Source organism: Hyperoodon ampullatus (assembly GCF_949752795.1).
Source record: "Hyperoodon ampullatus genome assembly, chromosome: 10".
Classification (NCBI taxonomy): domain Eukaryota; kingdom Metazoa; phylum Chordata; class Mammalia; order Artiodactyla; family Ziphiidae; genus Hyperoodon; species Hyperoodon ampullatus.
The window spans coordinates 46,822,839-46,838,990 of NC_136923.1; the positions used below are offsets into that span (position 1 = coordinate 46,822,839).

The 16,152-nt window shown below is 44.1% G+C and overlaps 1 pseudogene across 1 annotated transcript; it reads right to left on the reverse strand.

The window, feature by feature from the left end:
• Positions 1-13,592: 13,592 nt before the first annotated feature.
• LOC307058732 (protein phosphatase 1D-like) lies at positions 13,593-15,410 on the reverse strand (annotated as a pseudogene). Its single transcript has one exon. The product of its transcript is annotated as a protein phosphatase 1D-like (transcript).
• Positions 15,411-16,152: the final 742 nt, after the last annotated feature.

A 16,152-nucleotide genomic window follows, 5' to 3' on the forward strand; every position in this document is an offset into this window, starting at 1 on the left:
CGCCTCCCGGGAGGGTTATTCTTCACACTCTGTTGAAGTCAGGCTTGGCCATGAGACTTGTTTTGGCCAATGCAAAGTGACCCTGACCCAGCCTCATGCACAGCATCCCGTTCCCTTTGAGTAGAACGCCTCCCCTTCCCGAGTTGCCTACTTAGAGAGCTGCTACTCATCCCAAACAGTCAGCTGGCTCAGAAGCCTTAGCCCACCTATTCAGGCAGGTGTCAAGAGCAGCCTGCTCATTCCTTTGTGGTAGCTCTGGTCATATTATTCACTTCCACACCTTCTCTCTCCCACCTGGAGATCCTTGTGGGCAGAGGATACCGTTCTAGTCATCTTTGTCACCCTGGCACCTTATGTAGTTCATGGCACGTAGGAGATACTTAATAAATCTTGGATCAAGTGAGTGAGTGAAATGATTTCTGCAATCAGTAGTTACAGCATATATTGGACAGTTCAAGCACGTCAACATTCATTTATTCGGCAGACATTTATTAAGCTCATTCTTTGTGCCAAGCATCGTGATAGGTGCCAAGATTACATTTGTGAATAAGTTAGTCCTGGCATCTGTCCTCATATTGCTTAGGAAACCTACGAAAAGATCGACAGCCATATACAGTGGAAGGCAGGAGTCTGGCAAGAAATACAGTTTCATGAATCCCACCCACATTGAAAGATCAGAGAGCAGAATATAGGAGTGGGGTGGGGGACTTCCCTGGTGGTGCAGTGGTTAAGAATCCGCCTGCCGTTGCAGGGGACACAGGTTCGAGCCCTGGTCCAGAAAGATCCAACATGCTGCGGAGCAACTCAGTCCGTGTGCCACAACTACTGAGCCTGCGCTCTAGAGCCCTCAAGCCACAACTACTGAGCCCACGAGCCACAACTACTGAGCCTGCGTGCCACGACTACTGAAGCCTGCATGCCTAGAGCCTGTGCTCCACAACAAGAGAGGCCACTGCAGTGAGAAGCCCGCGCACTGCAATGAAGAGTAGCCCCCGCTCGCTGCAACTAGAGAAAGCCCACGCGCAGCAACAAAGACCCAGCGCAGCCATAAATAAATGTTTTTTTTTTTTTTTTTTTTTAAAAAGGGTCTTCCCTGGTGGCGCAGTGGTTGAGAGTCCGCCTGCCGATGCAGGGGACACGGGTTCGTGCCCCGGTCTGGGAAGATCCCACATGCCGCGGAGCGGCTAGGCCCGTGAGCCATGGCCACTGAGCCTGCGCGTCCGGAGCCTGTGCTCCGCAACGGGAGAGGCCACAACAGTGAGAGGCCCGCATACCGCAAAAAAAAAAAAAAAAAAAAAAAAGGAGTGAGGTGGGGCTTGCTCAGGTTAAGATCTGTACAATGCCTATGGCAAGAGGTTGTTGAATTAATGCCTGTTATGAAGCTAGGAGGCCCTAGAGGCACAGTGAGCTCAGAGCCACAGATCTTGGTGAGGAACAGATTATGGGAACAACTGTACTCATTTTCCTGAATGTGTCTTAGTTCTCTCTCCACCCTTGTGAAGCCAGGACATGATACAGCAGTTAGGAAAAATCCCAGGCTGAATCAAAGCACAGAACAGCTTCCATATGGAATGTTGGCCACGCAGGGGTGCTATTTACTTCTTCAAATCCTCATTATTTAAAACATTTCTCTTATACTCCTGATTCTGGGACTAGCCTAGGTGGTCTCTGTCAAACCACACCTGCCAGCCTTGAAGTTCAGCACGCTTCCTCACTTTTATGCCTTCTGAGGGGATTGCTGTCTGTGACTGGGGAGAGCAATTCAGGATACACATTACTATGCGTTCTCGGAATTCATCCTCAGGTCTTAAATGGTGTGATCAGCTAGACAGTGTCTCCTGACCTTGAGAAGGAGCGATTGGCATTAGGAAGCACGCTGAGCTGATGCTGCCCTGCACTTAGTCTCTAGACTGCTGCTTGGTTCCAGGAACGAGGTAAGAGAATCATCATAGCTTTTCTGAGGGCTCTGTGAGCAAGGAAGAGATGAGGCTTGATGAGCCTGGAAGAGAAGACAGCTGTCGTTTGATGAGCACCCATTAGGTATCACATTCCTTCCGTTCATTGTCTATGTAAAACTTTCTAATAAACTTCATGAGGTAGGCATTATATCCCCATTTTATAGATGAGGAAACTGAGGCTGGATGGGTACATTATTTGTCCAAGGTTATACAGCCCAAAGTGGTGAAATTCAGTTTTAAAACCAGGCCTGTCTCTCTCCACAGCTCCAAATTCTCTTTCTTCATGTGATTTGCAAGATAGAGCCCCTGCCCTTGTAGCATTTGTAACTTGCTTAAGGAGGCAAGATTCCTGAAAGTATGTTTAATAAAAAAAGGTGACAGCAACTTAAAGTTGATGAAAGAGAGCTACTTTTATTGACATGGGAATGGTCACAATATATTGCTAAGTAAGAAAAAGCAAGCTTGAGAATAGCAAGGTAAGCTCCAGTGGAGGCAAACAGCGAGGTGTATCGTGCCCCCTACCCAGATCAAGATAGCCCAGACGGCTTCCTCACGTCTTCTGCCAGTCAGCCTCCTCCCAAGGGTCAACCACTGTAATGATTTCTCTTACTATAGGTTAGTGTAGATGACAAACAAAATAATTTAGTATCTGCTCTTTTATGTTTAGATGCTTTTACCACATTTTGTCTGTGAGGTTTATCCATGTTGTTATGTATAGCAAAGGCTTTTTAAAATTGCTGAGTACTATTCCATTGACTGAATATACCACTGGTTGATGGATATTTGGGTGGCTTCAGATTTGGGGCTTTTGTAAATACTATGAACGTTCTTTTACATGCCTTTTGACTGACCTATTCATGTATATCTCTTGAATATCTATAGGTAGATAGATACATTTATATAATTTTATATTAATTAATTATTATATGAGTGGAATTGCTACATCATACAGGTTAGGCATATTCTTGGCTTAGACAGATACTGCCAAAAGTTTTACAAAATAGTTGTAATGAAGTATCCTGCTTTCAGCAGTGTATGAGAGTCTTAGATACTCTGCAACCTCCTCCTTCATAGTCTTTTCTAGTTCCCCGAACATGGATTGAACCCATGCCCTCTGCATCGGCAGGTGGACTCTCAACCACTGGACCACCAGGGAAGCCCCTGGGTAGTCTTTTTAATATGCCATTCTGGTGTTAGTATAGATGTAACATGTTATGGTTTTAATTATTTTCCCTAATGACTAATGATGTTGAGTATCTTTTTCATATCCTTATGGGCCATTTGGATATTCTTTTTGTGTAGGTAGTAGCGTTGGGGTGAGGGTTCTAACTGTGCCTGCAGGGGCTGGCATGGTTTGAACTTCCACTGGCACCAGGAGAGGGAGCCCACAGGGTTTCTTACAAGCCTGTCCAGGTGTGGGGCAATAGGAGAAGAGGGGGAAAAGAGGCTTGAAAGCTGTTAGTGATCAAATATCAGTCATGAAGTTATACTCTTTATTACAGTGTTGCTCAGATCTGTGGTGTTAAGATAATAAATGTGAAATAGCCAATACTTACCTTGTTGCCTACACTTGGAACACAAGATAAATAAGTTTGAAAATGAGATACTGATTATCTTAACTCTTTGGTCTGGACCAGGGAACTAGCCTTTAAATGTGGCATGTCCTGCTTGGCTGAGCTGTGACTGTTTTACAGGTGAGAACTAGTGGTAGAATTTCAGAAAAAAAAAAAATACAGTCGTGACAGAAGCATGGAGCCTTGACTCCCCAAATAGTAATAAGCTTAAAGAATATGTCTTATGTAAATTATTTCTTCTCAATTCTCAGAGACTGTGGAATAGAGAGGGAAGGCATCATTTCATATTTGCTTTTATAAGGAATATAAATGTTAATTAGCTTTCCCATAGTTACTGCTTTCTGGAGCAGTAATTTCAGACAAGGATTTTGAAATACAAAGTCAAAGTGTATTTAAACATTTTAATAATGATTTAATTATTTTAACGTTAAAGTACATGCTGACCATAAGGTGGTTTACAGCCTCATCCCTGGTCATGTGCCTTGAGTCTAAATTTTCTCTGACCTGCCATTAGAGACAAAGTTTAAGAATTACTGCATAAGGGATGCACCTCTTAATAAAACAAGGTCCTAATGTTCCAGAAACAAAAGGAGCCACCTGGAGGGCGCAAAGGGCAGTGAGACTGGCAGGCCCTAACTCACCCCTCTATAATTTGTTGTCTTTCCCTTAGAGTTATTGAATTTTCTCCTCTTTGACAGTGTGTCTGACCCTTAGTTTACTCAGATATGGTTCCTCTCTAGCCAAGGCAAGGACAAAAATCCATTTTACACTTTTCCCCAATTCCTTGAGTGGTGGAGCCTAGATTTTGAGGCTTACTTTTTCCATCTATAAAATGGAGACTATAACATCTACTTGTGGGGCTATTATATATAATTTTTAAAAAATTAAATACGCCTGAAGAAACCTTGCACTATATACCTGATCATTGTGGATGCTCAGTAGGTGTAGCTAATTACTCATTGAATCCATCCATTCTGGAAGTTGATATAACTGATATAGACTCCGAGCTTCCTTTAGGCAAGGGTGACTAACCCCCTGGGTTGCTCACTACTGTCCCAGTTTTAGCACTGAAAGCTTAGCATCCCAGGAAACCCCTCCTCAGGACACAAAAAGTCCCAGTTTTTGGTGATGGATGCAGAAGTCTGGGGGAGAATATAGAACCCCACAAGGCTACCTGAAAAATAGGGGCTGAAAGCAATACGGTTTTTAGTGTCAGATGGATATGGCATAGATTATCTGCCTTCTGTAGTTGCTGTTGCTTATTTTTTTCCCTTACCATTGATGCAGGCAACCATGATTTATGGTTCACAAAACTGGAGCATTCATTGTAACGTCACTCCAAATGATGTGACTTAAATGTCCACCTTAAGTGTGTTGTAATCATGAGCACTAACAGTCTATTTTTCATTTTGCTTGTGGATTAACTATTGGACTTTGTATTGAGATAGTGCTAGTTTAATTTTTTTTTTTTTGCGGTACGTGGGACTCTCACTGTTGTGGCCTCTCCCGTTGCGGAGCACAGGCTCCGGACGTGCAGGCTCAGTGGCCAAGGCTCACGGGCCCAGCCGCTCCGCGGCATGTGGGATCTTCCCAGACCGGGGCATGAACCAGTGTCCCCTGCATCGGCAGGCGGACTCTCAACCACTGCACCACCAGGGAAGCCCAACTAGTTTAATTTTTGACACTGAATATCATGACCATGTTTTCTAAGAGTTCAGATAATGAAAAGAAGAATGATTATCCTACCAGTGCCAGTATGACACAGACATCACTGAAAAGAAGGCTAAATGACTTATTTTTTTATTGAAATATAGTTGATTTACGATGTTGTGCCAGTCTCTGCTGTTCAGCAAAGTGACTCAGTTATACACATACATACATTCTCTTTTTTATATTCTTTCCCATTATGGTTTATCCCAGTAGATTGGATATAGTTCCCTATGCTATACAAGAGGACCTTGTTGTTTGTCCATTCTAGATGTAATAGTTTGCATCTACTAACTCCCAGTCCATCCCTCTCCCTCTCCTCTTCCCCCTTGGCAACCACAAGTCTGTTCTCTATGCCTGTGAGTCTATTTCCATTTTGTAGATAGGTTCATTTGTGGCATATTTTAGATTCCACATATAAGTGATATCGTATGGTATTTGTCTTTCTCTTTCTTAGTATGATAATAACTAGTTGTATCCATGTTGCTGCAAATGGCATTCTTTCTTTTTTATGGCTGAGTAGTATTCCACTGTATATATGTACCACATCTTCTTTATCCATTCATCTGTTGATGGACATTTAGGTTGTTTCCATGTCTTGGCTATTGTGAATAGTGCTGCTATGAACATAGGGATGCATGTATCTTTTTGAATTAGAGTTTTATCCAGGTACATGCCCAGGAGTGGGATTGCTGGATCATATGGTAATTCCATTTTGAGTTTTCCGAGGAACCTCCATACTGTTTTTCATAGTGGCTGCACCAACTCACATTCCGACCAACAGTGTAGGAGGGTTCCCTTTTCTCCACGCCCTTTCCAGCATTTGTTATTTGTAGACTTTGTAATAATGAGTGACGTGGAGCCTCTTTTCCTGTGTGCACTGGCCATCTGTATGTCTTCTCTGGAGAAATGTCGATTAATGTCTTCTGCCCCTTCTGCCCATTTTTCGGTTGGGTTGGGTTTTTTTGGGTTTTTTTTTTTTTTGAGTTGTATGAGCTGTTTGTATATTTTAGAGGTTAAGCTCTTGTCAGTTGCATCATTTGCAAATATTTTCTCCTATTCCATATGTTGTCATTTCATTGGTTTCCTTTGTTGTGCAAAAGCTTGTAAGTTTGATTAGGTCCTTTTTTTGTGTGTGTGTGGTACGCGGGCTTCTCACTGTTCTGCCCTCTCCCGTTGTGGAGCACAGGCTCCGGACGCGCAGGCTCAGCAGCCATGGCTCACGGGCCCAGCCGCTCCGCGGCATGTGGGATCTTCCCGGACCGGACACGAACCCGTGTCCCCTGCATCGGCAGGCGGACCCTCAACCACTGCACCAGCAGGGAAGCCCAGGTCCCATTTTTGTTATGTTTGTTTTTATTTCTATTGCCTTGGAAGACTGACCTAAGGAAACATTGGTACGATTTATGTCAGAGAATGTTTTGCCTATACTCTCTTCTAGGAGTTTCATGGTGTTGTGTCTTATGTTTAAGTCTTTAAGCCAATTTGAGTTTATTTTTGTGCATGGTGTGAGGGTGTGTTCTAATGTCATTGATTTACATGCAGCTGTCCAACTTTCCCAGCACCACTTGCTGAAGAGACTTTTTCCCCTTTTATATTCTTGCCTCCTGTATCGAAGATTAGTTGACCGTAGGTGTGTGGGTTTATTTCTGGGCTCTCTATTCTATTCCATTGCTAAATGACTTATTTTAATGACAGATTGAAGGACGTGTACATCTGGATTAGGGCAGTGAATAACCAAACAGAGCATACTGCACACTGTGGAGAAAAGTTCTGGACACTGGAAGTCCAAGATCAAGGTGCCAGCAGGGTTGGTGACTGGTGAGGCCTCTCTCCATGGGTTGCAGACGGCTGCTCAACTGTCCTCTTCTTTGTGAGCATGTGGAGAGAAAGAGAAACCAAGCTCTCTGGAGTCTTTTCTTATAAAGACACTAATCCTAATGGACCAGGGCCCCACCTATGACCTCATTTAATCTTAATTACTTCCTTAGAGGCTCCATCTCCAAATACAGCCACACTGGGGGGTTAGGGCTTCAACATATGAATTTTGGGGTTGGGGGCACATTCAGTTTGTAACAATGTCCTTCTTTAATTTGGAAATATATTAATGAGAGTGGAGAAAAGTATTATAGCAAAACAATTTATATGCTCTTTCTCCAAAGCTGTTTGATGATCTTTGAAGAGGCCACAAAGTCTGAAAAAGGATGAACTGAGTACACCTGAGTCATTAGATGTTATGGATAGGTTGCAACAAAAACTCATACAAGCAAAAAATGACTTGATATTTGGAAGTAAGACTGCTTTAGAACTCCAAAAAAGTGTCACCAGAAAAGGGCAGCCAGTTTAAACAGGACTTTCTCCATTAATTTAAAAAAAAAATTTTTTTTAATTGAAGTATAGTTGATTTACAATGTTTCAGGTGTACATCAAAGTGGTTCGTATACATATATATAGATAGATATATAGATATATATATACTTGTATTCTTTTTCAGATTCTCTTCCATTATAGGTTATTACAAGATATTGAACATAGCTCCCTGTGCTATACAGTAGGTCCTTCTAGATGGTTATCTATTTTATATATAGTAGTGTGTATCCATTAATCCCAATTTATTTATTAAAACTGTAACTGATTTAGAATTTAATTTTACAACTTCAGATTATCTCTGTGCTTTAAACTATTTTCCCTGAGAAAGAGAGGTTTAACTTATGATGACATCCAACATGCTTCAGAGTGTTTAAAAATGATGGACATTTCAGACATAGATAGCCCATCTGATGAATTTACAGATGCAAAGTAACTGACTGACAAACAGCTGCTCTACCAAAACAAACCTGTAGATACAAAGTAGATGGACATTTTTGGAGAGCTGGAAACTAATTCCTATAAGTTTATAAGCCTGCTGTTGCAGGTTCATAAGATAAACCTAGTAAGTAGAATCCTAAGTTTCCCATGGTCAAATGCCTTTGTTGAGAGGATATTTAGCTTGATGTTATCACACTGGACTGATGCTAGGAATCAATGAAACATACACTTGATAAGAGCACAGCTACAGGTCAAAGTAAAGTTTATCTTTGACAGGAGAGTAAAAATATCCTACTATATTATGGGATAGAAGGAAGCATATTGTTATTTTTTATTTTTTTAATTTTTTTGCGGTACGCGGGCCTCTCACTGTTGTGGCCTCTCCCGTTGCGGAGCACAGGCTCCGGACACGCAGGCTCAGCGGCCATGGCTCACGGGCCCAGCCACTCTGCGGCATGTGGGATCTTCCCAGACCGGGGCACAAACCCGTGTCCCCTGCATCGGCAGGCGGACTCTCAACCACTGCGCCACCAGGGAAGCCCCATGTGTCTTTTTGAAATAGGATTTTCTGTGGATATACTCCCAGGAGTGGGGTTGCCGGATCATTTGGTAGCTCTAGTTTTAGTTTTTTAAGGAACCTCCATACTGTTCTTCACAGTGGCTCTTAACCAGTTTCCATTCTCACCAACAGCGAGGAGGGTTCCCTTTTTTCCACACCCTCTCCAACATTTATTGTTTGTAGACATTTTGATGATGGCCATTCTGACTGGTGCGATGTGATAGCTCGTTGTCATTTTCATTTGCATTTCTCTGATAATTAGCCACGTTGAGCATCTTTTCATGTGCTTTTATTATTTTTTTTCCTTAAACAGTGTGAGTAAAAGTTATCTCTTGAAATGGGCTTCTGGAAAGTCTTCCCATTTTCGAATTCTTCTTCGATGACCTACCCAGCACGTTACTTGAGGGCAGGTATCACTTAACGCCCCTCAGGCCTTGTGAACATTAAGTGCCCAGCAGCAGCGGGTTTATAGCTGTTGTTACAGGAAGCGGCCACAAGGCGGCAGGATTTCTTCATGCTCCAGTGTGGTGACTCAGGCAACCAGAGCCTTAGGGAAAGTTGTGTTCCTGGCTTGTAAAAGAGTGCCAGCACAAAGACTCAAGGGCTTGTGCCTCATTCCTTTTTCCCCCTTACCCTGGCAGATGCCAATCCCTGCATAACCACTCTGCTGAGGGTGCTGTCGTCCGTACATGGGGCTACTCTAAGGAAGGAGGCTGGAGGTGGGGACCTTACCACTAGGGGACCTGGTGACCAGGTCCCTTGTTAACGCTCTTTGAGCCCAGAGGGTCCACCATCTTTTGGGTGCAGTAGGCTTGGCTTAGGTGTAGGAGGGCCTGCCTGGATCTGGTGATCGTAGTCCCACCTAGAGGGGACGGGGCACTCTGAGTCCGGGCAGGGCTCATTTGTTGGCACGTCCTCCCCGCTGGCTCCCTCAGCACCAGCGTACTCCAGCCATGGGACCCAAGGCTGCTCAGGCTCCAGGGATGTGACACCAGCCCAGGTCACTAGGCCTGAGGGTAACAGAGTAGGCATTTCTTTCCTTATTTTTTTTTTGTGTTGTTTTTCATTTAACTTTTACTTTAAATTGCAGTAGAGTTGATGTACAATATTGTTTTTGTTTTAGGTGCACAGCAACTTGATTCGGTTATAGATATCCATATGTCTATTGTTTTTCAAATTCTTTCCCCATTTAGGTTATTACAGAGTGCTGAGTAGAGCTCCCTGTTCTGTATAGTAGGTCCCTGTTGATGATCTATTTTATATATATGTGTGTGTGTGTGTGCGTGTGTGTACGTTAATGCCAACCTCCTAATTTATCCCCCCTGCCCACCTTTCCCCTTTGGTAAACATAAATGTCTTTTTGAAGTCTGCCAGTCTGTTTCTGTTTTGTCAAGTTGTCATTTGTATCAATTTTTACATTCCACCTATAAGTGTTATCCTATGATATTTGTCTTTGTCTGACTGTGTTCACTTAGTTTGATCACCTCTACATCCATCCATTTTGTTGCAGATGGCATTATTTCATTTTTTTAATGGCTGCATCATATTTCATATATATGTACACCACATCTTCTTGAGCACCTAACATGAGCCAAGTATTATTGTGTGGAGTTTATATTCTTTATCTCAATGGTATAATAGCTCTCTGTAGCAAGGGGTTATTATTGTCACAATTTTTTCCCCATCAATAAATAAATAAATAAGTTTATTTATTTATTTATTTATTTATTTAGCCTGTGTTGGGTCTTCGTTCCTCCACGTGGGCTTTCTCTAGCTGCGGCGAGTGGGGCCTACTCCTCGTTGCGGTGCGTGGGCTTCTCATTGCGGTGGCTTCTCTTGCTGCGGAGGACAGGCTCTAGGTGCGCAGGCTTCAGTAGTTGTGGCTCGAGGGCTCAGTAGTTGTGGCTCACGGGCTCTAGAGCTCAGACTCAGTAGTCGTGTTGCACAGGCTTAGTTGCTCTGGAGCATGTGGGATCTTGCCGTGTCCCCTGCATTGGCAGGCGGATTCTTAACCACTGCGCCACCAGGGAAGTCCTATTGTCAGAATTTTACAAATGAATACGTGGGGGTTTACTGAGAGGTTTGAATTCAAATTCAGTGAGTATGTCTCCACGTGTGACCATGGTTGCACCACTTTCGTTTTTCATCTACCCCTATTGCTGTTTTGTGCCCCACTCTAGGTTCTTGAGGTAGGTATCCCAGGCTTCTCTCTCTTCACTACTCCTGGCCCTGCCGCTGAAAGACCTCCCGTGACCAGGCTCCATACACGGAGCCTGGAAGGGCCAGTCGCAGCGTCTCTCTTCCCTTCCATACTCAGAGCTGAAGATCTTACTCAGAGGCCTTACTGGTGAGGAGTCAGACACTTACAGAAAATAATAGGAACAAAAGACAGAAAAGTTGGGGAAAGCAACTTTAGAATTTATCAGAGCCTGGCGATGGGGAAGAAGGCTAGAGAACCATGTTGGCTGGCAATCAATGTTACCTAAACGAGTGTGTATGTGAAGATCTGATCGTTTATGTAGCAGAGCCAACTGTTGAGATAGGCATGTATGACAAGAAGCTGATAGCTGCTTGGACTTGCTAAAAATTGAATTAATTTTAAGCAATACAGTGTTTAGTGAGGAGAAGTGGCTATGCCTCAGTATATTTCCAATGCCAAGAATATGCTGGTACCTAATTAGGCACCTGAGTCTTGTGCCACCCTGTGATAGAATCTGCGTTGCATGCCATCCATGCCAGGAGAACCAACCACCAGTCCAGCAACTGGAATGGATGAGAAGCCCTCAAATGGACGCTATAAGGTGGAGGGTTATTGAGATAATACCTGAAACAATGTCCTGAGAGCACCATGTTGCTGGATTTGACTTTAATAAAGTTTTTGCTCCAGGCATATTGATACCTCAGAAAAGCCTGTGTAATTATAACAAAATTAGAAGTTTATTTTTTCTTTATTGAGTGTTGTAGTACAATGGGAACTGACACAGCAAAATTTGTTAACATTGCTAGAAAGTGGGTTACGTCCTTCTAAATTTCACTGCATCTACCAACTTGTAGGCAATAGGGATATGGTACGACCAATTGAAATTTTATATTTTAAAATACCACTCAGAAATGTTTAACTTAATATGATGATTTGAGCACAGACATCCAACTCTCTAACTCCCCATCCTTGTGACTAATCTTGTCCTGAAAAGAATACAAAAGAGAAGAGAACAAATAACAATACTACCTTTTGCCTCAATTCTTAAGGACTCTTCTTCATTCTTAAAGACTTGTGTAGATGGATCTGAATTGATCGTGACGGATGACTCAAAGCCTTTTCTGAGAAAGTGTCTGTTTCTTAGGCAGCAAGTAGAGGAGATTTGAGCAAGGTTTTATTAATGTCCCTGAGTTTGGAGGAGCTAGGAGGGCATACTGAGTGACTGTTGAGGGACCAGATGAGAATGTGAGTATTTGTTGCAATAGGTCAGTAGTAATAGAAGGTCTGTTAAACAAAGCCAAAGATGGACAGGTCTTCTCTCTGACTATCCTATTCTGAAGAATGGGACAAAGAAGGAAAGTCCACACAACATGGCCAGATCACAGGGCTTCTCGGTCAAAGAGGAAACTGATAAAGCCAGTACCTGGTGGGTTGGCCTCATCAAATGTGAGAGACACTCTGTAGGTTCCCCTCAATTCCTGAATTCTGGTCGATCTTTATTTTTTTTGCGGTACGCGGGCCTCTCACTGTTGTGGCCTCTCCCGTTGCGGAGCACAGGCTCTGGACGCACAGGCTCAGCGGCCATGGTTCACGGGCCCAGCCGCTCTGCGGCATGTGGGATCTTCCCGGACCGGGGCACGAACCCGTGTCCCCTGCATCGGCAGGCGGACTCTCAACCACTGTGCCACCAGGGAAGCCCTCTGGTCAATCTTCGAATGGAAAAGTTGACTTGTATCAAACAGTCCTGGAGTTTACTGTCTGTGGGGAGGACCGCTCACATGGGCAATGAGCTCATATTGTCATTCACCAAAGAGTCACTTATTCTCTCTGTGGGAGGGTTATTCTTTTTTTTTTTTTTTTAACAGTTCACTGATTTTATTAGATGAACAAACATGTCCATATAATCAATGAAAACCATAGGATATATAAAACAATTTAAGAAATGTTGGGAATTAGCAGCACCATCTGTTATTGACATAGCAAGAAAAACTTCACATATTTTATGCAAACACTAGAGAGGATATAACTACTTTTAAGACCCACTAATGCCACTGAAAGTCCAGGATGATTGAGAAGGGCATCTTTTTAGGCAAACCTACCTCCTTCTACTTCAAAGATTTGGTGAGCAAATCTGATGATTAATGTTTAGAAAAAATGCTACTGAAAGAAATAAGAGATACTGCATAGTATTTTAATTAGGACAAGGAGACTAAAACCCAGCTACTTTTGCATGGCTCAACACTTCTGCTTCTATGAAAAATTTAGTTCTGAATTATGAAATCAGAAATAAAGAATAATTTTTAAAAGACACTAGTTGTCTCTAAGAAACATTAAGTGGAACACAGGTCACTATGAAAATACATCACTTTTCCAGTTTGCTTCATAATTTACTTTAAAAAGTTGTGTAGCTTTCATCACACGTGACTTATACAAATTTCTTAATAAGCATTTTTAGAAGTTTAAATGTATTTCTAAAATCGAATAGATTCTTTTGATTTTTTTTTAAACCTTTAGCCCTGTTGTTACATTTAATGTGTATCAGTGTAAGAGACTGAGTTTGTGTGAAGGATACAAATTTACACACATTTTATAGCAACTTATACCCTAACATCTACAAAATTCACATTTATAATACAAGCAAGTACAGGGCCAGGATAAAACTGTTGAATTCCAAAAAGTCAAACTGTATACTATTTTTATTTTGTCCCCTTAAAAACAGTTCAGCTTCGGCACCAAATTCATAAAGCCCTCTTAGAAGTTTGGAAAAAAAAAATTCCAGATATATTTCAGCAAACACAAACAGTTTTTCTGTGCTGGTGAAGTAAAGGATTTCCAATTTTCTTCTGGCCCCTAAGTCTGCGTCACATGGTAAGTTTAACAGAGTTCTTTCGCTGTGAGTTTGTGGGGAGGCTTGCAGACTGAGCACCGCTGCTTCAACTTAAACCATTTCGTCTATGCTTCTTCACAAGAGGGCCAGAGTTGGATTCTTCTAATGTCCTTTTGAAGTTTGTTGGAGGGGTTCTTTCAACTTCTTGAGCTTTCATTTGACGTGGGATCGACATCTTTAAGTTTTTTTGGTCCATGATGGTGTTTGTTGAATTGGTAGGCACAAGGCCAACTGACAGGCTATTATTCAAAGAATCATGTATCCTTAAAGTCAGGGCTTTAGTGCAATTTTCTTCAAGTGGCTCTGGATCTTTTGAGGATATGACTGCAGCCTGGACATTCCCTCGAGCTATCTCAGCTGGGACTTCTAAATAATTCTCTGAGAAGGCATTACTACGAACAAGAGCAGGTATGTGGTCCTTAGAGTTCAGCCTTGGCCATGGGTCCTCCTCCAGTGACTTGACTGGTGGTGTAGAACATGGAGAAGGAGTCATCACGCAGGTTTCTTGACTATTATAGGAAGGGCTGTCAGTCAGGTTCAGATAGAGCTCGTCTTCATTGGTGAAATCTCCCTGAGTGCCCACTCCTGGAGAGATGCAGATTACTATGGCACTAGTGTTATCCGCTCGAAGGCTACGCTGCCTCCAGCGGCCTAGAGCTCGATTCACAAGCATTTTGGCACAAGACTGTCCATGCTCACCCATCAGGTATTTTATCTCCTCTTGGTCCTGGCACATTGAGATGGCATCTTGAGGTCGAATCATATTCCAAAGACCATCACTCCCCAAGATAATATACTTGTGCTTCTGGGGATCAAGAGTGTGGACACTTGTGTCTGGTTCAGGTGACACCACAAACTCACCACTGAAGAAATCATAGCTCCAGAAATCACCAAGTGCTCTTGCTACTGCCAGAAATGGAATCTGGTCAATGACTGTGCTCCTTCTCACAGGTCCACTGTGAGTGAGCCGAGGTCGTTTCCAAACTACACGATTCACCCCAGACTTGTTCATCACGCTCCCACCAAGTCCTTCAATTCGTTCTCTTTCCTTGGGAAGTTCTGGCTTATGGTCCTGTGTCACCTCCACAGCTCTGACAAAATCATCCTTTGGGTCATCCTGAATTCCAAGAACCACCCCCGAGTCACCCACATGAGCTACATACATCTTCAGGCCCCGTATGATGACCACACTGGCAGTTGTCCCTGACGTGCTGGGAAGACCTTTCATAGTCTTTGGCCATTCTGCCAGTTTCTTCCACATGGCGAGATGACAGGCGAGGAAGCCTTTGCGGATGGCAGCGCACACCTTCGCCGGCTCGGAAGAGGTGAAGCCCTTCTGCTTCTTGATGAAACCCCACAAGTGCTCCCGGGCAAACTGTGCCGCCTCCCGCCCGCCGTGCCCGTCGCACACGGCGAAAAAGGCCACTGAGGAACGACGGCGACAGCAGCAGCCGGGAGCCGGCGAGGCCCCGGCGTCCGGCGGCGCGTCGCAAGCCTCTCGGGCTGCCACCGCCGGGCCTTTCCCCGAGATTTCGCCGCCAGGAAAAGCCAGCGGTGACCGCTGCGGAGGCAACGGCTGAGAGAGAGACCGCCGCGGCGAGGGTTCTTCTTCAGCCGTGGGCTCGGGCTCCACCACGATCTGAGTAATGTCCTCCATGTACTTCCTCCCGCCCTGGTCTGAGAAGACGCTCACTCCCAGGGAGTACAGCCCCGCCATGGCAGGCTGGCCGAGATCCCGCCGGTCCCACGCAGCCCGCCCGAATGCGGCAGCGGGATGCACACTCGGCGCTCACCGGCCAACTATTGTTTATCTTCGACTACGTCGAGAAGGGGGAGGGAGCGGTCCCGGGGGGGAGGGGCGCGCACGAGGTCGAGACTTGTCCGCCAGAGCTGGGCAGAAGCGCCAGGGGGAAAGGAGCCGACCAGCTGCGTCTGCGCAGTGCGCCTCCCGGGAGGGTTATTCTTCACACTCTGTTGAAGTCAGGCTTGGCCATGAGACTTGTTTTGGCCAATGCAAAGTGACCCTGACCCAGCCTCATGCACAGCATCCCGTTCCCTTTGAGTAGAACGCCTCCCCTTCCCGAGTTGCCTACTTAGAGAGCTGCTACTCATCCCAAACAGTCAGCTGGCTCAGAAGCCTTAGCCCACCTATTCAGGCAGGTGTCAAGAGCAGCCTGCTCATTCCTTTGTGGTAGCTCTGGTCATATTATTCACTTCCACACCTTCTCTCTCCCACCTGGAGATCCTTGTGGGCAGAGGATACCGTTCTAGTCATCTTTGTCACCCTGGCACCTTATGTAGTTCATGGCACGTAGGAGATACTTAATAAATCTTGGATCAAGTGAGTGAGTGAAATGATTTCTGCAATCAGTAGTTACAGCATATATTGGACAGTTCAAGCACGTCAACATTCATTTATTCGGCAGACATTTATTAAGCTCATTCTTTGTGCCAAGCAT